The sequence below is a fragment of the Sminthopsis crassicaudata genome, chromosome 4 (genome assembly GCF_048593235.1).
Source record: "Sminthopsis crassicaudata isolate SCR6 chromosome 4, ASM4859323v1, whole genome shotgun sequence".
In the NCBI taxonomy this organism is placed as follows: Eukaryota; Metazoa; Chordata; class Mammalia; order Dasyuromorphia; family Dasyuridae; genus Sminthopsis; species Sminthopsis crassicaudata.
The window spans coordinates 278,593,236-278,617,295 of record NC_133620.1 but is presented as its reverse complement, the minus strand read 5'-3'; the positions used below and the strand labels follow the sequence as shown (position 1 = coordinate 278,617,295).

General features: G+C 44.8%; 1 protein-coding gene and 1 long non-coding RNA gene across 14 annotated transcripts in view; one reads left to right on the top strand and one right to left on the bottom strand.

Annotated features, from left to right (window-relative positions):
* The window catches only part of LOC141566438 (uncharacterized), a 34,802-nt gene extending 30,501 nt beyond the window's left edge, over nucleotides 1–4,301 (bottom strand). For 8 of the 10 annotated variants that reach the window (XR_012489311.1, XR_012489312.1, XR_012489315.1 and 5 more), the window contains exon 1: nucleotides 4,270–4,301. This is a non-coding gene — a long non-coding RNA (uncharacterized LOC141566438). Of the gene's footprint in view, nucleotides 1–3,887; nucleotides 4,040–4,269 lie in introns of those variants that run through there. The other 2 variants (XR_012489308.1, XR_012489310.1) reach the window with 2 other exon arrangements.
* Nucleotides 4,302–4,908: 607 nt separating this feature from the next.
* The window catches only part of FOXP4 (forkhead box P4), a 97,544-nt gene continuing 78,392 nt past the window's right edge, over nucleotides 4,909–24,060 (top strand). Inside the window, exon 1 of one of the 4 annotated variants that reach the window (XM_074310971.1) lies at nucleotides 4,909–5,247. The gene's annotated coding sequence lies outside the window, so the exon portion shown is untranslated. The remainder of the gene's footprint in view (nucleotides 5,248–24,060) is intronic. The other 3 variants (XM_074310970.1, XM_074310973.1, XM_074310972.1) reach the window with 3 other exon arrangements.

Below are 24,060 nucleotides of genomic sequence, written 5' to 3'. Positions count from 1 at the left end.
GAGGATAGAAACTAGAGCATAACTTTTGAGCCAAATAATCTTTTTGTTCTCATTTCTCCCCCAGTGAACAAGCATTTATTTTCTCCCATACTCCTAATTAAAAATTAAAAAAAAAGAAAAGGAAACCCCCCTCTAGCAAATATTAATAGTTAAGCAAAACAAATATCTGCATTGTTCATGCCTCAAAAAAATGTGTTTCATTCTGCATCTTGCCAGCCTATTTCATTTAAAAAGAAAAAAGAAAAAGATATAACTTATTGGCCTAGCCTAAAGGCTGTAACTACAGAGCCAGAGATGCCCCAAGATTGGATTTATTCTGAAGGCAAATTAAGTCTCCTTTGTGACTTGGTATTGAGTCAGAACTTACTTGATAGGAGCCAGAACCCTTTAAAGACAGTAATATTATGTTCTTCACTCTTTCCAGGTGATTCCTGAGCCAGAAACATTCATTAGGGGGACGTTTATAAACTTTTTGATTCCACCGGGGAAAAGCTAAATAAAATAGAAATTTGACACATTGTCCTCCTGGTCATCCATCAAGATCTCAAGCAATTCAGTGAGTCTTGAGTGTGCTCTTCATGTTTCCAATTAGCTTTAGGGACTTGGAGCCAAACTTTGACACCTTAGAGGTCAATTTGAGGTAGTTACTGGAAAAGCACAGATATTGCTCCAGTTACCCTCCTGTTCCTTCTGAGACAGAGAGGACAACCTCTGTTGGAACAGCATTTAGCAGTCCTAAGCCTTATACTTTTCTCTTCTTCGGTATCCATTTAACAGTCCCTTTTATGTGAGAGGAACTAAACTAGAATTAATCTTAGTTTTAAATAAAGGTAATCTTAGGCTGCATTAATTATAACAGTAGTTTGAAATAATATAGTATTTTACAAATATCTTCTCATTTGATCCTTACCATAATCTGGAAGGTGGGTACTATTATCATCCCAATTTTGCTAAATTGTTTTTGTTTTTTTGTTTCAGTGCTGTCTGACTCTTCATGATCTTATTTTGGGGTTTTCTTGACAGAGATACTGGAATGGCTTCACATTTCCTTCTCTAGTTCATTTTACAGATGAGGAAACTGAGATAAATAGGGTTAAGTGACTTGCCCAAGGTCACACAGCTAGTAAGTCTCTGAGGTAAGATTTGAAACTCAGGAAAATAAGTCTTCCTGACTTCCTGCCCAACATTCTGTCCGAAAGAAATCGAGGCAGATAGGGGTTAAATAACTTTTTAAATTCAGGTCTTCCTGCCTCCAGTTCCTCGTTTGTAAAATGAACTAGAGAAGGAAATAACAAACCATTCTAGTATCTGCCAATAAAACCTCAAATGGGGTCACAAAGAGTCAGACAGGACTGAAAACAACTTCAGAACCAGTGCTCTACTTCCCCACCTAATTGCTATAAGAGAAGCATAGATCCTGTCCAGGAGATCTTAAACATGAGTCTCCATGTACTTTGCTGTTCTGGTTAGATGACATCTGAAGTATTGTGTTCAGCTCTGGGCACTTCAGTTTAGGAAGAACAATGAAAAGATAGGGATCATCTAGAGGAAAGGCAACCAGATTGAGGAAGGACCTTAAGATCATGATGTGTAAAGATTAATGAAAAGAACTTTCATTTGTTTAGTCAGGAAAAGAGAGCATGTGTTGTATAACATATATATTATGTGTACGTGTGTGTACAAGTGATTTTGTATGTATTCGCATGTGTCTGTATAAACACGCCATATATGTGTCTATTTGCAGGGCAGGCAAACCATCAAGTGTTTGAAGAGCTATTAACAGGGAAAGGGATGGTATTCATTCTGGTTTGACTCCAGAGAATAGAATAAAGATCTGGGTTGGGTGTAGGGGGGGGGGGGAGCTGCAGAGATGCCAATTCAGGCTGCTCCACATAAGGCCATTTGTGTTTTTTTTTTGTTTGTTTTGTTTTTCCTTCCACAAATAGAGCATCCAAAGTCCAGTGGACTGACTCTCAATAGAGCTCTTCAAACCCAGGCTGGTATTGTAGAGAGAATTCTCAACCAGGCACAGGAAGAACTGGGTAGCCTAAGATTTCCTTCTAACTTTTAAATGATGTGTGACTACCCTGCCTACCCTGGTCTGGACCAGGTCATCACTCTATATCCCAATCCTGGGTTCATCTGACTTATTTGAACTGGAATGTGAGCTCTTCAAAGGAATGACCTGCAGTTTAGTCTGGCCAAGTGCCAACAACTGGGTAGACAAGTGACTGTCTAAACTAGGGACTTGGAATTCCTTAGCAATAATAATAGCCTATGTTTATATAGACTTCTAGATGGACACAGTGATTTTCACCAAATCAAGTGCACTGTGATTTTATGGGCAATGAAACCAAGACTCAGAGAGGTACAGCCATTTGCCTAGCCCATACATGAGTAAACCACAAAACTAAACCTCAGATCTGGGTCAATGATCTCCCAAGGGAGAGAAGCAGTATGTTATAGTGGGAAAGCCCAAAGATTTGAAGCCAGGACACTTTGGTTTATTCCACTCTACTGTTTGTGTGACCTTGAGCAAGTCACATGGGCCTCAGTTTCCTTTTCTGTAAAGGGAGAGAGAAGTACTACATTATTTCTAAGGTCTCTTATTTGCTATCAACATGAATTTATTAATCGTTCACCATGAGTCAGCTAGTGATATAGGGTAATTTGGTGGCATAGTGGACAGAATGCCATGCCTAGAGTCAGGAGACTCTTCTTCCTGAGTTCAAATCCGGCCTCAGACACTTACTAGCTGTGTGACTCTGGGCAAGTTACTTTACCCTGTTTACCTCAGTTTCTCCTCTTGTAAAATGAGCTGGAGAAGGAAACAGCCAATCATCCTGTATCTCCACCAAGAAAACCCCAAAAGGGGTTATGGAGAGTCAGACGAGACTGAACAACAACTATGAACCAGGTACTATGCTAAGGCTCTGAGGACATCACACACATACACACACACACACACACATGAAACAGTGGAAGAGTTTAAATTCTTCAGATGGATACATGTTGAACATACATAAGTATCCAGGAAAATATGTATTATATACAACATACATACAATTGCACCTATACATGTATATGTAAACACACACATTTACCAGCTTTGTGATTACACCTGTGAAGTGAGCTAAAAGTAAACAGCATCATTAAATCTGCTGATGCAGACTGGAACCAGCTTTCCAACCTATAGTTTTTGGGTTAGGCATCAGGAAGTTAAATGACTCCCCTAGGTGCTATAGCCTCTACTGCTTACTTTGCTACCTCTTTTACAAAATACATACACACATATATGTCTATACATATATGTGTATATATGTATTATATATTTTGAGGGAAGTGGAAATATTAGCAGCAGGGAGAATAAGGAACGATGGTGCTTGAGATGAGCTGTGAAAGAAATTAAGGATTCTAAGATATAGATTAAGAAGAGAATACATTCAAGACATGAGGAATAGCTGAAGCAAAAGTGAGGAGACAGGAGACTGGAGTGCCGTGTAGAAAGAAAGAAAGAAAAAAAAAGGCCCAGTTTGGTCTTTTATGTGAAGAAGGAAAGGATTGCTCTCTCCTTTAATGCTACCTTCCGTCCTCCCCCCCCTTCAATCTCACAGAAATTTCAATTCCAAATCTGACCTGTTTTCCGGGTCCGAGTGGAATGTCCACCCCCCTTTCCCCTCAAAAAATATAGCCAGACAGTTCAACTGGTTTTTTCAGCACCTATACAGAGAAATATTTTTTCTCTGCTCCCACTCTAACACCGACCCCGCCTCTTCCCCCCCCCCCAACATAAATTATCTGGATAATTTCCTGTATTTCCCACTTCTCTTTAATCGGGTAGAACTATCACACTGACTGATTCCCCAGTGTATGTCAAAGCTGGTTACCCAAATTCCTCTCCAAGAAAATGCCCTGAAATGCAGCAGTTTCTGAGCTGTAGCTTCGGAGCGAGCCTGGAGAGATCTCGAAGCCAGTGGGGTCGAGGTCTAGGACTGCTTAACCACACGGAAGCCCACTCCACACCTCTCAATCCCGACTCTCGCCTCCTGGATTTAATGGGAATGGGCGGGGTGGTCGTTAGAGGTTAGGGGCCGCACTGGACAACTGCTCGAGCTCTAAGGCGGATACGATTGCAACCAGTAATGAACTAGGGGAGGCTGTTTGAGATTAGAACAGGTACCCCGAATTTGGTTTGAGGAGGTAGGCGGTTGGGCTGGGGGAGGGGGAGAAAGACGCAGAGAGTATAGAGCCCCAAAAAAGTTGAAGTACTCGCGTTCTCCTGCTGGTCCGGGAATCTTCTAGACCCGTACCCCAACACTCTCGACTTCCCACTCTCTCTCCCCAAAAGCTTCTTCTCTCTTAGTCTTTCCTCTCCCGCGGCTATTTCAATAAGTGAAAGCGGTTGCACCTGTTTTAGATGAATTATGGTAGCGCTGGAAGTTAGTCTCCCCCCTTCTTCCCTCCCTCCCTGCCTGTCTCCCTCCCTTTCTCCCTCTCTCCCTCCCTCCCTGGTTTGCTCCCTCCCTCTCTCCCTCCCTGTCCCTCTCCCCCTCTCCCCCTTCCTCCTCCCCCTTCCTCCTCCTCCTCCTCCTCCTCCTTCTCCTCCTCCTCCTCTTCTTCCTCCTCCTCCTCCTCCTCCTCCTTCTCTTGCCCCCGCCCCCTCCCGCTCGCAGTCACTCACTCGCAGCCCTGCTCAGTCGCAACCCCTAGCCCAGAGTCCCGAGCCTCCTGCCCTCCGCACTGGACAGCGCCGCCGGACGGCCCAGGACGGAGCCCCCCCCTCTTCCCGCTCCGAGCCCCGGGAGGGCGCGGCGGAGGCGGCAGCGGAGGCGGGGAGGAGCCGGGGCCGGAACAAGGGCTGGGCCGGGGGCGGGGACGCCGGGGTCCGGAGGAGCCGAGAGGAGCGGAGGACGCGAGAAGGAGAAGAGACGAGCGAGCGGAGCGGGGAGCGAGGAGCCTGAGCCCGAAAGAGAGCCGGAGCCCAAGCCCAAACCCGAGCCCAAGAGGGAGCCGCCCCCTCCAGTGCGATGCCCCGAAGGGGCTAGGGCGCCGGGCGCCGGAGCCTAGAGCCGAGGGGCTGCCCCGGGGGGAGGGGGAGGCAGCGGAGCCCGAGCCGGAGGAGCCGGAGCAGCTGCAGGAGCAGGAGGCAGAGGCTGCTGGGCCGGGGCAGCGGCCGGAGCTAGAGCCCCATGCCCCGGGCGGGCTGAAGGATCCGGAACCCGTAGTGGAACCTCGGAACCCGGACAGGTACGTGCTGGGGCCCGGGTGGGGGGCAGGAGGTGGGGCGATGGGGCCGCGGGGTCCGGAGGGCGGAGTGGGCTGAGAGCAAGAAGCTCGCGCTCTCTCGCTCACTCACCACTCACTTTGTGTTTGCAAACTGCCGGGAGACGGAACTGGGCCGGGCTTCGTGCTGACTTTTTTTTTTTTTTTTAAGCTTGAGATGGGGTGCTTTGCGGGGCAATGATCACACTGCGTAGATACACGCACCCCTCACCCCAGCACCCCCTTTCTTATCGCCCCCCACCCCTGAGACCGAGCTTAGTCCTAGCGTTGCCGAGGGAACAGGTGGGGGGCAGCCGGTTAGTGGGGGTAGGGAATCGTCGTAGTCGCGCCCCCCCCATCCCGAGAAGAGGCTACTTATTCCGCCCCCACCACCCATCTCTCCACCCTGGCAAGCCCCCCTTTTGAACCCCCCCCCACCACGATGCCAAAGCGTCAGCCCCGCCTCTTTCAGGGCTGGGTTAGTGGAGGGGGGGGAGGAGGGAAAGCGGACCCCCCTGGAGCCGGGAGTCAGACAAAGACAACTTCCCGGCTGGGACTTTGCTGGACTGAAGGAAGAGAGAAATACAGAAGTCTGCTCCGTTCTCTCCCTCCTCCCTAGCCCCCACCCCACCCCACCCCACCCCATCTGTGCCGGACTCTCCCAATAGGGCAGAGCTGTGGCATGGGATTTGTAATGCAGCCGAGAGCCAGGAGCCGCTCAAGTTTCTGTAAGAAAGGGATCTGGTTTTACTAAGTCCAAAACTCGGGGGGAAATTGTGTTCCCATGTATCTATGGACAATATACGGTCTTGAGTCGTTCTTCCGCTCCCACCCCATACCCTGGATCAGTCTCATAGTTGAGGTAGAGATGGAAAGGAAAAACTTCTCAAAGACTTGAGAGTCTCCACTTGAGAAGGTCCTTCTGATGGTTCTGGAGGGAAGGACTGAGCTGTCCAACTGATTCCCTGGCTCCAAGCACCCTTGTCCATGATGCCCCCCTCATCAGGTTGGCGGAGAGAGGCAAGGGGGTCTTTGCCGTGAGCTGGACCAACGGAGACAGCTGCCAGACTGGAATCCTAGCAGGGAGTCGTATTCTGTGTGTGTGTGTGTGTGTGTGTGTGTGTGTGTGTGTGTGTGTGTGTGTGTGTGTAAGTAATAAGTTGAGGGAAACCTATTAACACAGCCCCTCACCTGCGTGTTGCCTTGGGCTGCCGCCTGCTGCCCGTAGATCCCAAGTAGTACCCCCGCACCGTGAAGTCTTCACGACACTTGTCCTGTTTCCCTTGAACCCTATGTCAGAGTGGAAAAGCAAACTTAGGCTTCGCCAGGTCCCGGACTGGAGTGTATGGATGTTGAGCGAGTTGAAATATCCCCCTAGGATCAGGTACTTTTTCTCCTACCTAACAAATGCCTCCCCTTCTCCCTTTTTCTCAGTCCTCACTGTACTCCACCCTCTCCCCCGACCCCCGAAAGTTGTCATTTCGTCTGAAGCGGATTCTGAGTTTCGGGGCTGCTCTGACTTCTCATTCCTCTCGTAATAAGATGAGACGTTCCCCGGGAAATTCTGAAAATGAGTGAAATGGGGGAGGGGATGAGGCAGAGAGGGCGAAATAGTGACCCACCCTGCATATGACCTCAGAAACCTCCTATCTCCCCTCCCTGCTTTTTCTCTTTTTTCCTCACCCACGTATAACCCCCTTGTCTTCAATTTTCAAACTCATGCCGCCATCAAAAGTACTGCAGTGTAACCGGGTCCTATCGAAGCGACTGCCTGCCAGTCCAGCAGCCATAATTGAACAGACGAATTTCCCAACCAACTTTCCGCATTTGGAGAGAAGGACCAAGTTGAGGGGACTGGAATGAAGGGAGGATAAAGGGAAGAAAAAGGATGAGAGACGTCAGGTTTTCTTTTTACTCCTCTTCCCCCAACTGAAGAAGGGGAGAACTGAGATTACTTTCCAGAGGGGTTTCGAGAAAATGCTCTTTTGGCCAATGCGGGTTTTTGCCCCATTTAAGGATCATCACCTCGGTTCTTGGTTCCTTAAATCTGACCAGGCTGGATTTTTTTTTTAACCCGACAAATAAATAAATACATTCCATCTGGGGACTAGCTAGGGCTCCCGTAGCCTGAAGGTGAATCCTTTCCTAGCATTTGTATTTCTGGACTTTCGGAGGAAGACTGAAGTCAAAAATGTTCCTAGCTTTAGCCCCAGGAGTCGGAAGCAGAAACATCACTTTAGGCCACAGCGACTGAAGAGGATAGAAGGGCAGGAACTGCGACCCTATTTTTGCAGCCAAAGTTAAACCCAGGGAATTGAAACAATTATTCGGGTAATTAAGTCACCCGAAGTTCACTCCACTTTCATCCTGGGGTTTCTGGATGAATTGCTCCCCTCCGCTCTGCTGAGAAACCTGAGGCTCTGCTGAGTTTATACGTGCCGGTTTCTCTGGACTACAATGGGGATATTAGGACTCCGGGAGAAGCGCTTAGGGCAAGTTAAGTCCTTCGGTTTCCAGCTCCGTTCTTGGATCTCCATTTTTCTTCTCCCACTTGGGGTCAAGCACCAACCAAAGGCCTCGGGTGCGGCGGGTATGGGCAGGCCGAGGTATTGGGATACGGCTATTCTCGGAGGTTGCCGAGACATACTCGTTCTGGGTCTTGGCGGAATGACAGCTCTTACTTCAGCATTCAAAGGTCCGCATCTCTACCATCCCCGCTCTTTGCCCCTCAAATACTGCAAATCCTCCCCTATCCGTCCCACAGAGGAAAGTTGTTCTGAGAGGATGTGAAGGTTTTCATTGTTTTTAAATTGAAAAACTTTGTTTTAAAATTTTGCTGCTGCAGGCCGAGAGCATCTTTTGTTACCTTGCAAGATGGGACTTTCCCTCTCCTCCCCCCCACGCAGAAGGAAGTAAAAAACTCATTCTCTTTGCCACTTTTTCTCCCTTCTGTTTTTTGAAAATTTGTCTCTGGACCTCTGTTTTTTTCATCTTCACACACCCCAGCCCACTGTGGGTCTCGGGTCAGGGTGACTATGAAGGTATCTTATGCTTCCCTTAAACATACTTTCAACCCTCCCCCCATCCTCAAATACATACACTTTTAGGATGCGGAAAGAAGAGCTTAGTTCAGGAGAGTTCCGCCTTGACAAGTCCCTGCTCCCGTCTTCCTCACGCCCCACCCCACCCCACCAGCACTCTTTGCCAATCCCCCTCCCCAAGTTCCTCCCCTGCCTTGAGAAGGGGCTGGAGGGCTGGACGGGAGCAGCAGGGGTAGGGGCGGCGTCTTGGGAAAAAGAGAGCAGATAGCACCTTCTCTCCTGGCATCGACCCCAGGGAGTTTTTTCTTTTTTAACCAAACGTTTTTTAAACTTTTTTTTTTTTAAATGTCCCAGATGTTTATCTCGGGAGCTGAAGGACTGGGGAACCCTGGAGCCCTGCAGGCTGAGAGAGCCTGGCATTGGGAAGGGGAAACGCCCATGGGCGGGAGCCAACTTGCATCCGGGCTGCCTTGCCTTTACTCCCCAGCAACCCCCTGCAAAGTTAAAAGGGAGCTGGTCATATTAGTCCTTTCGCCTTCATCCCACCCCCAAACATCTCACTTCGCCCAAAGGTTTTAGGACATTACTGATTTAGGCTTAAAAAAGTAAGGGCCTTGTTCCAGGTGCAATTACCAGAATAGAAGTGTAATCCTTGCATCCTAAATTAACCCCCCCCCCAAAAAAAAAGCTCTCTATTCCGAAGCTGTTTTGATCCAGAAAGCTTCTCTCTGGGCTTTGATGAAGTGTCTTCCTTATAACTGAGGAGTTTGGTGAAATGTGTATTGTATTTCTCTTGCTCAATGCGCAATCTCTATTCCTCTTCGTTAGGCTCAGCATATTCACTATCTACTCTTAAAAATCTGTGAGCTTGGATGAGAGACATTTAGGTTGGTGAGAAGGTTGAAATATTCAAGATTCAGTTCTTTCAAGAAGAAGGCTTCCCAGACTAACTTCACACTTAGGTAAAAGCTCTTGTCCTATCTTGCAATTGTGTTCCCCTGGAAAAAGCCTGCTGAAATGGGATCTGGAGGACGTTAATTCAGATCCTGCCTCTCCCACTTATTATCTGTGTGACCAACCAGGAGACCAGGACAAGTCTCTCAGGACCTTAGTTTTTCTTCTTTCTGGTGTGGGGCAGGGTGGGGCACGAAGTCTGTTAACATCTAACACAATACTTGACCCATAGTAAGTGCTTAATAAATGCTTGCTAATTCATTAACTCTAAGGTTCTTTCCAGCCTCAAATCTATTATTATCCTGTGAATTGTTACTCAGATATTTCATTCAAATGCTTCTCAAGCCCCCAGATTATAAACTCTTACATGGAAAGTACCTTGTTTTTGATGCTGTGGGGAGCTGGGCATCAGAGTTAGCTTTCAGTCTCAGCTCTGATACTAACTGGATGTGTGAACTTGGACAAATCAGTTGATCTTCCGGGTCTTCATTTCTGTATCTGAAGAATATATGTATTCATGTATTCAACTAGATGGTATCCCATTCAGTTTCATTATTTTTGCTTCTGAGTTATAACATTCTATTTACTGAGGTAGCTTAGTTCAGATATTTTACCATATTCTAATATTCTGTGTTCCAAGGTTATCCCATCTTTCACCCTTCTTCTCAGTTCTGACTCAGTGGCACAGAATCAGTGGATCTGTGGTTCTTCCACATCTGCAGACTATTCCTAGCCAAAGAATTCCGGGCATTTCATAAATGCAACTTAAATTCAGGTGGGTGAGAGCTATGGTAGGAGTCTAGTTTGTCTAAGACCTTCAGGGCAGAAAGAGGAGAAAGTAAGGACCAGGGAGACTTCCTGGACACAGATAAAATTGTGACTATAAGGACTCAAGCTCTTAGTAAACTGATTAATGGCGCAGTTAGTAACCTCCTCTTGACTACCTTTATCCTTGGTGAAAAGGAGAGGAGAAAAAGGAAGAGCTCTGATTGCAAGGATTTCTCAATCGAACTCTCTCCTCTCCTCCCCTTTCCTTCCCTTTACTCCCCTTTCTTCCTTTCTCCTTCTGGAACTTAACTGCCTGAACAATCAGGTAAGGAGGGAGGTAGTATTGCCTGAAATCTGGAAAAGTCAGAAGTTTTATGTGGCAAGAAGGATACTATAAGACATCTTCGTTCTTAGCATTCCCAGCACTTAGTATCTGGATCTTTTGCTATGAGGGGTGTATATTCTGTACAATTTCCAGAAAATGAGTGGCTGCTTCAGTAATCAAATTGTTGTGTTTGGGCAGGGAAAGCACCAGACTGTAATGAAAGAATATGAATTTCAATCCAGGTTTGCCACTTACTACCTGTGTGACCTTGAGCAAGAAAATGATTCTCTCTCTCCCTAACCATCGTCAATTCCCTTACTCTCACACCCAGTGTTGTGCTAGTTTTCTTTTCCCCAGACTAAACAAGATCCAACCTTTCCCTCCCCTTCCTTCTCTCCTCTCCTCTCCTCTCTTTTCCTCTCCTCTCTTCTTTTTCTTGTCCTTTCCTGTCCTTTCCCTTTCCTGTCCTCCTCCTCTACTCTACTCCTTCCCTTTCTCTTCTTGGAGACAGGTAGGAATGATCAGAAAAGTAGTGAGGAAGGTAGAAGTCACTGTCCCTTTCCCTTTACTACTTGTCACTGTCTTCCTTCAAAAAGACACATATCCATGAATATAAACTTAATATCAGGGGGGCTTGGCCAATTTGGATTCTCAGTTTCACCACCCTGGATAAAGGATAGAGAAAGGAAGAAAGAAAAAAAAAATGCATGTTCCTCCTGATTACCTAGACAACCTGTGTGTAGTACCTGCATCCTCTGAAAAGATACAAACTCTCCCTACTTCTCCGCTTCACCTTATCTTGTCTAGAATAAAATTTTCTAAGCTTCTGCTGTGATGCTGTCTTAGGGACCCTAAAGTACTGGGCTTATGCTGGGAATGACAATGGGATGAGGATATGACCCAAATCTGCCTCAGTTGTAGATATTTTGGGAGCTCAGCATTAGAGTGACATTCTCTTCCTCCTTGCACTAATAGAATAATTACACTCCTTGGGATTAACTTAGGAGCACAAGGGCAATGAGGAACCTGGGGTGGCCAGAGCCAATAACTGATCAGACCCCTTCATTTCTGGTTACCCAGAAATCACCTCTCTTTCCCCACCCCCTTATCCAATCTTCTGCTGCTGCCCAGATGAAGAAAGAGAATGGGGAATAAAGATAGATCTCTTCTTTCACACTAGTGAGTAGACTTCCTGAAGAAAGAACTGGAACATTTGTATGGCTGTGTTCTCCATCTTCTAGTGACTGATTTTGCTGAACTTTTAGGCTGTCCCTTTGGGTTCTCTGTGCTCCCTTCTCAAACTCCAAGCTGCTGTAGGATATTAGGGTCTAATCCCAGAGGCCACTTTCTTAAGGGTGCATAGATCTGTGACTGGTTTCCAGGACTAGGATGGAGAGAATAGGAGTCTATAGGACCAGATATTATCTAGGAGATGTCTCATTCCATAGTTGTGTGACTTTGAGCAGGTTACTTCATAAGTCCTGATTCTCAGTTTCTTTATTTTTAATGTCATTGGACTGCATGTTCTCTGAAGTCTTTTATAGATCAAAATCCTATAACTTTCTATAACATCCACCTTGGCTATAGACTAGTAATTCTAATCTCAGACTTTTGTCCTTTTCATTTTCTGTCTTATCCAAGCTTCTCTGAGGACCAGTTCCTCCCCTCTCTCCACCTTGTCTACTGTCTCACATCCGGATCAGCCAGATCTTAGTCTTACCAAAGGTTTTCTGTCCACATGTCTCACCATCCTTCTGCTTTTCTCTGAGATTTCCCTCCTATTCTGAGTACCCGGAGATAAAGGGGAGGAGGGAAGAGAGAAAGAAGAGGAGAGGAGAGGAGAGGAGAGGAGAGGAGAGGAGAGGAGAGGAGAGGAGAGGAGAGGAGAGGAGAGGAGAGGAGAGGAGAGGAGAGGAGAGGAGAGGAGAGGAGAGGAGAGGAGAGGAAGAGAGAGAGAGAGAGAGAGAGAGAGAGAGAGAGAGAGAGAGAGAGAGAGAGAGAGAGAGAGAGAGAGAGAGAGAGAGAGAGAGAGAGAGAGAGAGAGAGAGAGAGAGAGAGAGAATATATATATGTGTGTGTATGTAGCATAGGGGTGAGTGGGAAGGGAAGACAGTTACAGCAGTGGAAATGATTGTGACAGATTTCTGCCTCTATGTAGGACTTGCTTAGAAAGCTGCTTTAGGGGAGTAGTTTGTATTTTAAATTAAAATAAAAGTGGGGGATGCCTTTGGTGGAGCAGTTGAGGCCTGGCCAGAGGCAGCCCGCTCTTCACTTCTAAAGTATATACCAAAGACAGATTTAGATGCTCTCCTCAGGCGATTTTGGCTCTAAATCCTATTATTTCCAAAGTTAGGAATGGGGTGGGGGGGCAAAGGTTTTCAGTAAGTGCGTTTGGGAAAGATCTGGAAGGTGAGTTGGAGAAGGCTATTTTCTATTAACTAAGGAAAGTGAAGAGACCCAGCTAATTTTAAAGCACCATTGATTTAAAGCTGGAAGAGATCTCAGAGGTCAAGTAGGTCAACTACTCTTTTTTTGCCCCAAATAGGGGAACTGAGGTAGAGAGCTGATTTGCCCGGGGTCACATAGGATATCCCTGAAGGTGTGATGGTATAGAATTAATTCCCTTTTAGAGGAACACCCTTCTGTAGTGAAATGTTGATTGTTCACACTTTCTGAAGGGACCAGAGCTGAATTTCTGAAGTGAATCTGACAGGTATAATGCAGAGAACAATGGGCTTGGCTTGCATCTAACTAGTCTGTATGAACCCATACTTCAGCTTAGTTAGGATAAGTTTCATAGGATTTATAACTAGAAGCAAATGTAAAACCCTAATGTTCTCACAAAATTATTGTGAGCAAAGTACATTATGGATTTTAAATTGCTATGAATATGAGTTTTTATTATTGGGGACCCTTCAAGTTCTGTGACTACTTCCCCCTGTCTGCAGGTTGAGTCCTGACAACTTTTTTCCCACTTTCTTTCCTCTCCCAATTACTTCATCTGGTTTTAGTGTTCAGACTGGGATGGGAAAGGGCAGAAAAAGGACTTTCTCTTTTTCCTTTCCTTTCTTCTCTGAGCATTTTCAGTTGGGAGCTCTGGGACTAGAGCTGAAGCAGTACTTCTCAGCTTACTGGTTTCTGTCCTTTGGAGAGTCTGGTTGGAGAGCCCAAAGGGGCTGCCTGAGGTTTCCCCAGTATTAGAAATGGTGACATCATCCCTGAAATGAATCCAAGCCCAGAAAGGGGAGTGGGGGCATCATGGTTTGCCAGGAAGGTTGAGCAAGGATATGTTAGGGGAGAAAGAGAATGAGAGCCCTAACTTGAAGCGGGCACTCACGTTTTTAATGAGGACTCATTGGTTTGTCACTAAAGGCTCCCTAGGGAGTACCAGGAAATACAATCAGGAGGTTTAGAATTGGAAGAGACTTTGGAGATGGATCTCATCCAACCCCTTTATTTTCTAGAGGAGGAAACTAACGCCAGGAAAAGAGGAAGTGACATGAACACATCACGTGAGCAGCAATTGGCAGAGTCAGGATCTGAACCCAGATTCCCTGATTCCGAATTCCAGTCCTTTTTGGATCACAGTGCTTCTCCTTTGCCTTGGGGCCTAAAGTCTATAAATCTAAGCATGTCCTTCAACACATTAAGAGAAAAGATTTTTTAAGTCTCTCTTCTCACACTTACCACCCACCCAACTCTCTTCACTTTAGGTAAATGTTTTAATCAGGAGGTAGTATGATGTGTTAGAAAGAAGACTCCCTGGATCTGGAATAGACAACCCGGATTCAAATGTTTATTTTCTGTTTGAAATTGAGTAAGTTATTGCTTGGACCTTAATTACTCCATTTCTAAGATGAGGAAGTTGAACCTGATAATCCCAGAAGTGTACTGGTTTGTAAATGTGTTATCTCTCAGGGTTGAAGCTCCCTGAAAGCAGGACCTAGAATCCTCTCGCTGCCATTTTTCAGTCTTCCTCAAGGAACCCTTAGGACTGGGGAAGCCCTTCATCCTATGGAAGGCCCATTCCATCTTCCCATCCCAGCCTCAATCCATAGGGACCTACACCTTCTGGACCTGTTCACAAGTGATAGAGAAAGCAGGGAGGCACATAGAGGCTAGAGAAATAAGGGCTCTGAGAGCTGCCTGCGCACACAAAGTGTGCCTATTTCTAAATCAATATATTAACAGGAAGAGGAAAGAACACTAGTTTTGGAGTTGAAAGACCTGGATTTGAGTCTCAGGACTGCCATTTATTAACCTGTGTAACTTTGGTCAAATCACTAACTTTTATTCCTCAGTTTCTTCATCTGTAAAATCAGAGAATTGGTTTCATCTGAAAACATCTCAGAAAACTAAAATAATTTCATTATCTACCTAAGACAAATACCTTGTAAACCTTCATGCCCTCTGGAAGTAGAGAGTATATTCACCAGAACCTACAAACCATGGGAACACACACACACACACACACACACACACGTACACAAGCTGCTTTGCCCAAATCACAGCTGAAAATAGCCAGACTAGTCCGTCGGCCCATTCCTTCCTCTACAGCTTGGCCCTTCTGATTTCCCGAGGAAACAGAGGGAGGTGGCTCAGGCAAGATTTGCCTTTATGACATGTCCAGGATCCTTACCCCACCGTGTCCAATCATGGGTCCCATCTCCCCCCAAGGTGCAGTGTGGGTGGGGGACAATGAAGCCTAGGAGGGAGTAGGACACCCACCCCCCAATTAAGTAGCTGGAGCCTGATTAGAAAGGGCTGTGCCCCCTCCTCCTCCCTCCCCTTCCACTCTGATTCCCATCGAGGAGATTTCCCTTCATCAGAATCTCACATCCTCGAGAAATTAATTTGATGCCTCTTCTTATCAATTAATTGAATCTCGTTGGGAGAGAGCTCAGTGTAGCGGGGGTGGGGGGGAGCGGGGAGCGGCTGGGCCCTTGTGCTCTGCCGTCTTGTCTCCCCCCACATCCATACTCCTCTATGGGACACCAGAGTGCTCCCTCCCTCGACTCATATCCTCCCACCCCCACTTCATTTCTCTTTCTTTCTTTTTTAATTTTACTCATCTCCTAAAATAAAACCAACGGAACCAAGCTTCTTGATGCCAGTAGCTTTTGCCAGGCTGCCGCAAGGCTGTCCACCTCTTCCACTGTACATATCAGCCTCTCAGTATTTCTGCCTCTGCCTTCCCTTCTCACTTGTCCCATGTTTATCTCCCATTTAAATAAATAAATTCCCCAACAACAAAACTGGCGGTTTCTGGCTGTACCCCTGCTTTATTGAGGAAGACCCTCTTTACTCCTAACAAGAGAAAGGAGTACCTGGGGGGTAAAATCAAATATGCCTACCCACCCTTACCCCAGGGGCCCACCCTGCCCCCCTCCCCCCGGAAGGAAGCCATCAGAACTGAACCTTTTTATGTCGTTCATTCCCAGACCAATACCGGGGGAAAGGAGCAACGGAAGGCAGGGTCAGCCAATAAGATAACACCAGACCTGGAATTAGAACCGATTTCTAGTCCTGTCTCTGACACAAGCTGTGCGAACTTGGACCAGTCATCTCCCATTCTCAGTTTGTCTCCTCACTCAATAATCATTTATTAAGGCACTGTTCTAGAAGAGATCCTAGTCTCAGAGAGCCTATAAATTGAAGACAAGACAAACTCTCAGAGTAACACACAATCCTGTTTGGTTAAGAATGCCCAGTGAAATAGTCAGAAAAGTAGATTGGAGACAGATTTTTGGAGGATTTTTAATAGCAGGTTAAGGAATCAGTATTAGGGAGCCAGTGAGTATTTTTGAGTAAGGGAGTTGTCTGATTTGTGGTTTAGAACATTTAATTTGGCATCTGTTTGTAGGATCGATTAACAATAAAGGGATGCAGTGATCATAGGGTCAAAAAGAATATAAGCCTAAGACAAATGCAGAACAATATTTGAGGGTAGAGCATTTCTGACTCTATCAGGGGAAGCTGATTTTCAGCTCAAACAACGAAGGCAGAACAACCTGAGTTCTCCTCCTCCTACTTCTTCCCCCCCCCCCCCCCCCTTTACCTAATATCCTTATCTTTGTTGTGAAAAGGCCTAGATAGGATGGGAAGCTCAGCAAACCTGGTCTGGAACCCAACCAATGGAGTATTTGCTGAATGACTCCTGTGTGCTTAGCATGGTGCTGGGTGCTGGCCAGAACAAGGAGGTGGTGAGAGATGTCCCAAGATGTCTCCACTCCTCTGGCATTATGCCCAGGAAACTTGACAGAATTCTAGGGCCCATGGTGAGATGGATGCCTAGGATGGGTCTAGTTCTTATAGGGCTACAGCAGGAGAGAGGGAAGGGAGCCCCAGAGCTGGCTGATGTAGAAAGGGACAAAGAGTCTGTCAATTTAGTCCGCCTGAACTTTTCCTTTAGAATTTGTTCTGAGGTGAGAGGAAAGAGGGAAACTCCAAAGTATAAGGACAGGGGAGCAGTCATCAGGTGTGGATGGAAGTGGCTTCGACTTCTCCAGGTGTTGGTGGAAAATGAGTGCCAGTGGGGAAAAACTTACATTGTTCTGTCACTTATATGCTTTATCAAATTCGACCCTTACAAACTAGTAAGATATGTAATAGAAGCATTGTAGTTTCCATTTTACAAATGAAGAATCTGTCTCAGAGAGGCACAGGGCATTGACCGTACAGATAGTGTGAAACACTAGGACCCAGACCTCCTGACCTTGGGACTTTCCCCTGGTCATCCATCTTTTTTTTTTTTTTTTTTTTTTCTTAAAGGTGAAGAAGAGAGAAAGGCTTAGAGGAATCAGGATAAGAAGATATTAACCAAGGCCTGGTGGGTGGACAGCCCACTATAACATGATAGGACCCTCCCACATGAGCTGCAGCTGGTTTACTTGCCCAATCTTACATACCCAGTGTCCACTGTCTAGTGCCCATCTGGAGCTCCTGGTACTCAGCTTCCTTTCAGGAACCAGACTCCAAAAGGACACCTGAAGTACTGGACTGAGCTCCTAAACCTTTGCAATAGGGTGCCCCCAAACTTAGACCCCACGTAAGACATCACTATTTTATTAGCGGTCTCTGATTAACCAAACTTGGCATTCGCCTTCTCCTGCCCTCATCTTTCCTGGCTCCGAATCAATGGCTTTGATATGCTAATTAGGGAGTAATTTAATTTCAAAAGGCCGCAATTAACAAGGGTGTTGTGGACATGCTGTAGTTAAGCGGAGTAATCTAATTTGCATTAGTAACAAGCAGGGACTAATTAGAAGCTTAATTAGACACTTAGACGGCTCTTGTGTTTACTTTCTTAATGAGATGGAGTGGGGTCTTTCTTTTTTTTCCTCTTTTTTCTTTCTTTTTCTTTTTGTTAATTCTTCTTTTCTAGATGAAGGCAGGAAATGAGTAGGGAAGGGGGAGCTACCCTGCTAGGGTCTGGCGAGTGTCTGGGGTGTGGCCTGCATGGTGTGTGCCAAGGGTAGTGTGTGTGTCCCTCTATGTGTAAGGAAGTGAGAAGGGCACGTCACTGGCCTGAGAAAGCTAGAGGCAACTGATCAAATGAAAAGAGGTGAGGAAAATAGAGGGGAAGATAGTAGGAGAAATTTTGAAAAGACTTCTTGCAAGGGGCTTCCTACCATCTATAAAGTGGAGCATGAAATGGGAACACTGGTCCTGATGGATCAGATCATGAAGGGATGGGGAAGACATAAGGAGAGAGAGATGTAAATTTCCTCAAATTAGGATCTTCTCTGAGAGCTAGGTGACAACTAATTAAGAGATCTGCAACTAGAGTTGTCTACATGGTCCTTTATTCCACTATCTATATTCACTTTATTGCTCCTGTCTGACTCTTACCAAGCCCTTTAAAAACACAAGTCCTACACTGAGAGCTTCCTTATCACTCTGGTCCACAATGCTCTCTCCTTCCTCTGAATTCCATCTGATACAATTTACCTGCCTGCTCTGAGCTTGGCAATCCCCTAAATGCCAAATGAAATTCACTTTTGGATAAGACATGGTTCCTGGCCTCAGGGAGTTCATAGTCCAGTAGCGGGCTGACTATCAAGAAATATTGAATAGTATTTGAGGCCTATCCTCAAACAAAGCATTTTGTGGACTTTGAAGGGGAGGAGAAAGTCAGTGAATAAGCATTTATTAAGCACCTACTTAGTCTGCACTGTGTTAGGAGTATAAAGATTAGCAAAAGGCAGTCCCTCAAAGAACTCACAATCTGAAGTGATTACCTCATTCATTTGTGATGAGAGGATCTTGAAGTGCATTGTGGAGGAGGGAGCATGTGAGCTGAGCTTTAAAGGAGGAGACCCAATTGATGTAAAGGAAAAAATGCCATATTAGGAAACAACAGACCTAGATTTTAGTCCCATCTCTTCCACTATATTTCTTTAGAGAAGTCACTTCACTTGTCTATATCTCAGCATCTACGCCTGTAAAAGGAAGTTGGTCTAGATATCTCAAGTGGATTCCAATCCAGATATTCTAGGTTTCTATTATTGCTACGTATATTTTCCTGTGTAGATGTTTTGACTCTAGCTAAACTGTGAGGGTTTGTTTTTTTGGGGAGAAGTGGGGGAAAGGGAGAAGTGTTGTCAGGAGACATGTCTTTGTACCCCTCCATAATTTTCTTGTGCATAAGGAAATACCTTTTGATAGAATAATCTGAGAGGACCTCCATACTGACATCTAAAGTGATCTCTAGGATCAATCTTTATGGCCAGGGAGATTTTGAGAATTGGAGACAGAATAACTTTTTATTTCTTCCTTTTCTGCTATGGCAGTCAGTTCCATCCATGACTCTGACCTCCCACAGATATCAGATCCCTTTCTAAACTTTCCTGATGAGTTCAGCCTAAAAAGAAATCCTTGGAGCTATGGTGTGACCCACTTCTTCAGATAGAACCCCAAGCACTCCCATCATTCCAAGGGCCACTGTTCCCCCAAAGGAGTGGAGCTGCATTGGGATCCAGAGAACTCTTTCAGCAATGAGAAAGGAATGTCTTACAGGTTTGATAAATTTTCCCTCTCTAGAATTTCCCTAGGATTAAGTGTAGAGTCTAGGATGGAGGTTACAGTAAAGAGAGGCTCATGTTTTCTTTTCTAATCCATGATGTATAGTATCTTTCCCAACCCTTAAATCTAACTTCAAAATCTTTTCTAACAAGCCTCAGATTCCTTACCTAGCTCCCACAAATCTCTGCCCTACACTCTTTCTCCTCAAACTAATAATTTGCTCATTATGGGTTGCCATTGATGCATAATTGTCCAAGCTCTCTTACTATACAACAAACTTCTGCAATGTAGGGGCTGCTGAGTCAATTTTAACTGAGTGTGGCTCTGTGCAGATTATACAGGAGATCTGTATTCTCATCATGTCTTGAAAACTTTGTGATTTTGGACAAATCACAACCTCTCTAAGTCTCAGATTCCCTCTGAGGATCTGGGGATAATAATACCTGCTCTGCCAATCTCAAAGAGTTGCTCATAGAGTCACAAAATAGCTCTACTAGACCCTAAAAGTCATCTGGTCCAACACTGATTTTAGATGAGGAAACAAAACTTGAAATGGTCATATAAGGCTAAAATAAGAGCAGATATAAAAACTGTTTGAAAAGTTTAAAAATGTTAGATACAAATATAGCAGGAGTTATTATTATTATTATTAGAAGAAAGGATGGTATAAGATGATGAAGGGCGGGTCTAGAGCCAGAATACTTGGTTTGGAATCTCAGCTCTGCCATTTAATACCTTTGTGATAATGGACAAGTTCTTTTACCCCTGCAGGCCTTGCTTTTCTTGTCTATAAAGTGAGGAGGTTGGACCAAATGACCTCCGAGGTCCCTTACAAGTCTAAATCTATAATGCTGTGTTCATTGTGGGATCAGTCAATCTTTGACAGACTGACTAGTCCCCAAGGAGAAGTAAGGGTCTCCAATGTTGAGTGCATTACAAGAGGGGCAAGAAAAAGGCTCAGAGTGACTATCAAGGATGGATAGAGGCAAAACAGCTCTTATTCCAACACAGTCACTTGCTTTAGTTTCTCAAGTAGGAAAACAGAGAGAAGCAAAGCATTTGAAGGAGGTTTCTTAGGATGCCTGTTTCTGAGATTCAAGGCCCCAGGAGCTGTCAGGTTAAATCTCAGGGACACTGGCTTAGGGCACTCAGGGAAGCCTTATGCAGTAGGAGTATAGAATATATTCCTCTTTTAGGGAAACAGCTGTTAAGCTGGAAAGGGGTTACCAGTATAAATACATATGAGAAGGGGAGTATGTATTTTCAGTATTGGAGCTTGAGGAAGGCTACAGGTCTTCCTTCTTCATTCCCTCACATATCTAATCTGGCTCCCTTGTTTATCTTCTTGTTTCCTTGGATTTTATAAAATGTATATAAAGATCAATCAAAGCTGCTCTTAAATGGATCCTGTAATCTAAAACCCTCTCATCCCTAGTGCCTTCCCATTTCTCAGTTGTCTCGAAGACTTCTGAAGCCCTCAAGTTTAGTCCCTTCTGTACTATAGTCACCAGATAGTGGCTAGTTACCAAAGCACCAAAGACTACGTTCTGGAGAGGATAAGTAAAGAGGGGAAATTGGTACCCCGCCAAAAAAAATCTCTGGGCCCCTGTGTATCTGAACCAGAGCAGAATTGTAGGATTATAGTGGCATCTAGCTCTCAAAGGAACTGATTCCCCTGTCCCTACCTTCATGAGTCTATGAGTCTGCTTCAGTGTACTTGGGTGAAATATCAGTGTTTAACCCCAAGGAAAGAGTGCTCATTGGCAGGTTGGTCAAGAGATTCTGGTTCAGTATATTTTAGCCTGTGTAACTAAGAGTAGCCTCTTAGCCTATGGGCAAGTCACTTAATTTCTCATTGTCCTCATTTGTAAAATGGACTAGCCCCTACCTCAGATGTTCCTGAGAAGAAGGTTAATACATGATACAATGGAAAGTGTATTGAAATTGGAGGCAAAGGACTTGGATTCCAATCTAGACTCTGCTACTTATTACCAGAATAGTAAGTGACTTAGATTAGTTACTCCCTGGGCTTTACTTCCTTTATAAAATGGTATATAAAGGTCAATCAAAGCTGCTCTTAAATGGATCCTTCCGAAGCCCATTATTAAATGGATAAGATGAAGAGAATGGACAAATAGTTTCTGAGACTAGCTAAAGACTCATGATCATAAGAGCTCTTTCAATCAATCAGGTATTTATTGAGCAGATATAGTGGACCATGTGATGTGCTAAGATGGTATATGTTTTTACATCTCTGGTTACTGCTTCAGTTTCTCCCAATTCCAACATTTATGTAGGGGTGGGTGGGTAGAGGTGGAACTTGGGATAGAGGTGTGGTTTGTAAACAGGAAACCCAAATATAAACTGTTATGTGTTCCAGCCCTATAACAAGGGGCCTTAACCCCCAAGGTGGGCTTGTAGTGATAGCCCTTTAAGGAAAGTACTTTACATGTATTGTCTCATTTGAGCCTATCAGTAGCTGTGTAAGGTAGACATTATAGATCTATGGTGAAGATATAGCCTAAGGTCACAGAGCTGGCAAGCACACAGACAGATCTTCCTGATACCCAGTCCAGCATTCTAACTAGTGACCATGAGCTAGCTGCCTTGAGTTTGGGTAACTAGGTCCTCCTTATTCCTTGGTGCTGAAGTTTTTGAAGGGACAGGGTCAAGAAATATAATTCTCCAAGGAAATCTTACTAGGTTAAGATGCAGTAGGCTTGATAGTTGGAGAGGGGGAAATTGTACCTCAGATGGGCAGACCAGGCAGAAATGAGCCTGGACCTGGACTCCAAAGCTGTGAAAGCCACCTGGTCCGTAGAGGGGCAAATCTCTATTCTCTGCCTGTATTCCCTAAGACCCTTGTAAAGAAGTACATATGAAAGGTAGCACTCAAAGCCAGAAACATTTGGGCTCAACTTGTGTTACATATATAGTGGGTGTGTGACCCGAGGCAAGTCAATTAGTTCTTAGTACTCTGGGAAACTCTCTAAGACTAGAAGTTTCAGAGCTCTATTACTTGTTAGGGGAGTTCCCTTTTATTAATGAAATCCCAACTCAGATGATTAAATATGTTATGATACCTGTACTGGAAACATCAAATACAAGAAACAATATTTTGCTATGAAATTAGACTTAATTTCATTTTTGGTCCCACATTTACTTTCTTCCCCCACTTTATTTCCATGTAAAGATGTGAGATTTTTTTTTGTTATGAAAAGACTTAATTTCATTTTTTTGCCCCAAATTTCTTCTTCTTTTATTTTAAAGAATTTTTATCCTTCTAGATTTCTGGATCAGCATTTATGGGTTTCTTGGGAATAGTAATATATTCTGAATTCAACCTTAGCTCAAATTTAATTTAAGAAATCTTGATCAATCTAGTCTCATCTTCCTTTTTTTCCTTAATGAAATTTAAGCTTAGAGAAATGTAATGATTTGCCTAAAGTCAGGACCAGAACCCCAGTCTCCCAAATCTCCCAAATCCAGTCTGGTGTTTTTTCTTCTAAAGCACAATCCCAGAGATTGATATTTGGGTGCAAAGGTCTGCTTATGATTACAACTTGCTCTCTTTCCTTCTTTTCCTGAAAAATATATATTACATGGAGAGGTAGAATGGTGGGAATCAAGTCTCAGTCAAGAAGAAATGGATTCAAATCCAGTACTGACACACTGGGTGTGATCTTGAGTCTCACTCTATCCGGGGACGGACCAAATCTTGTGGAATGAGCTCTCCCTTAAGCAGGTGGAATCATGATCTAGGCCAAATAGAAAACTGCACTATAGATTTCAAATTATCTGTGATTTCATGAGTGGGTGCTGGCCTTCCACAATTGCACCGCCATGCTTTACATGATTTCTTGAGCTGCTTTAGCCTGTAGTGATGACCCTCTTGGAAGTCAGGTTTATCCATAGAAGACAACACACTTGATAGCTGAGCTCATCTTTGAAGCTTTCCAGCTTTGAAGACTCTATAGGAATAGTGCTGGACTAGCATTACCTTTAGAAATCTAGGGTCACCTCTCGTCCATGATAAGGGGTCGGGGTCTGTATTTAGTTCAGATATTGTATGCTACTGTAACTTGTCTATCCACAGACGGAACCCCTGCGCTGCACCTCTGTTTGAATATTCTTGGTGAAAAGCTATCCTTAGTCCTAAGAGTCGGGTTCTGCCTTCTCAGACTAGATTGAGAGCAAGCTCAGCCAGAGAGATGTTTATGTTCCGCCTTTCTACCCAGCAAACCGACCCACATTGATCGAAGTTCATAGAATTAGGGATTAGAGGTTACCTAGCCGAGGGATTCTTAACCCGGGGTCTGTGAACGTGTGCATATACATATCTATTTGGTAATTGTACTACAATACAGTCGCTTTCCTTGGTAGTCTACGTATTTTATTTTATGTACTTAAAAACTTTATTCTGAGAAGAGTTCCGGAGGTTTCACTAAGACTTCAAAAAGGTCCATGATACAGAGGTTTAAGAACCCCTGCGCTAGCCCAGCTCCGTGCTAGTAAGAAGCAAAACTGATTTAAAGCCCGGTCTTGTGACGCCAAATTCCGGGCTCTCTTCGCCGCATCACCCTGGCCAAAACGTACTTCGGGATTAAGGGTCCTAAAAGTGAGTTCGTGTAAGGGGAGACAGTGCTACACGTATCGGGGTGCATGTGCACTTTCAAAATCCATCCC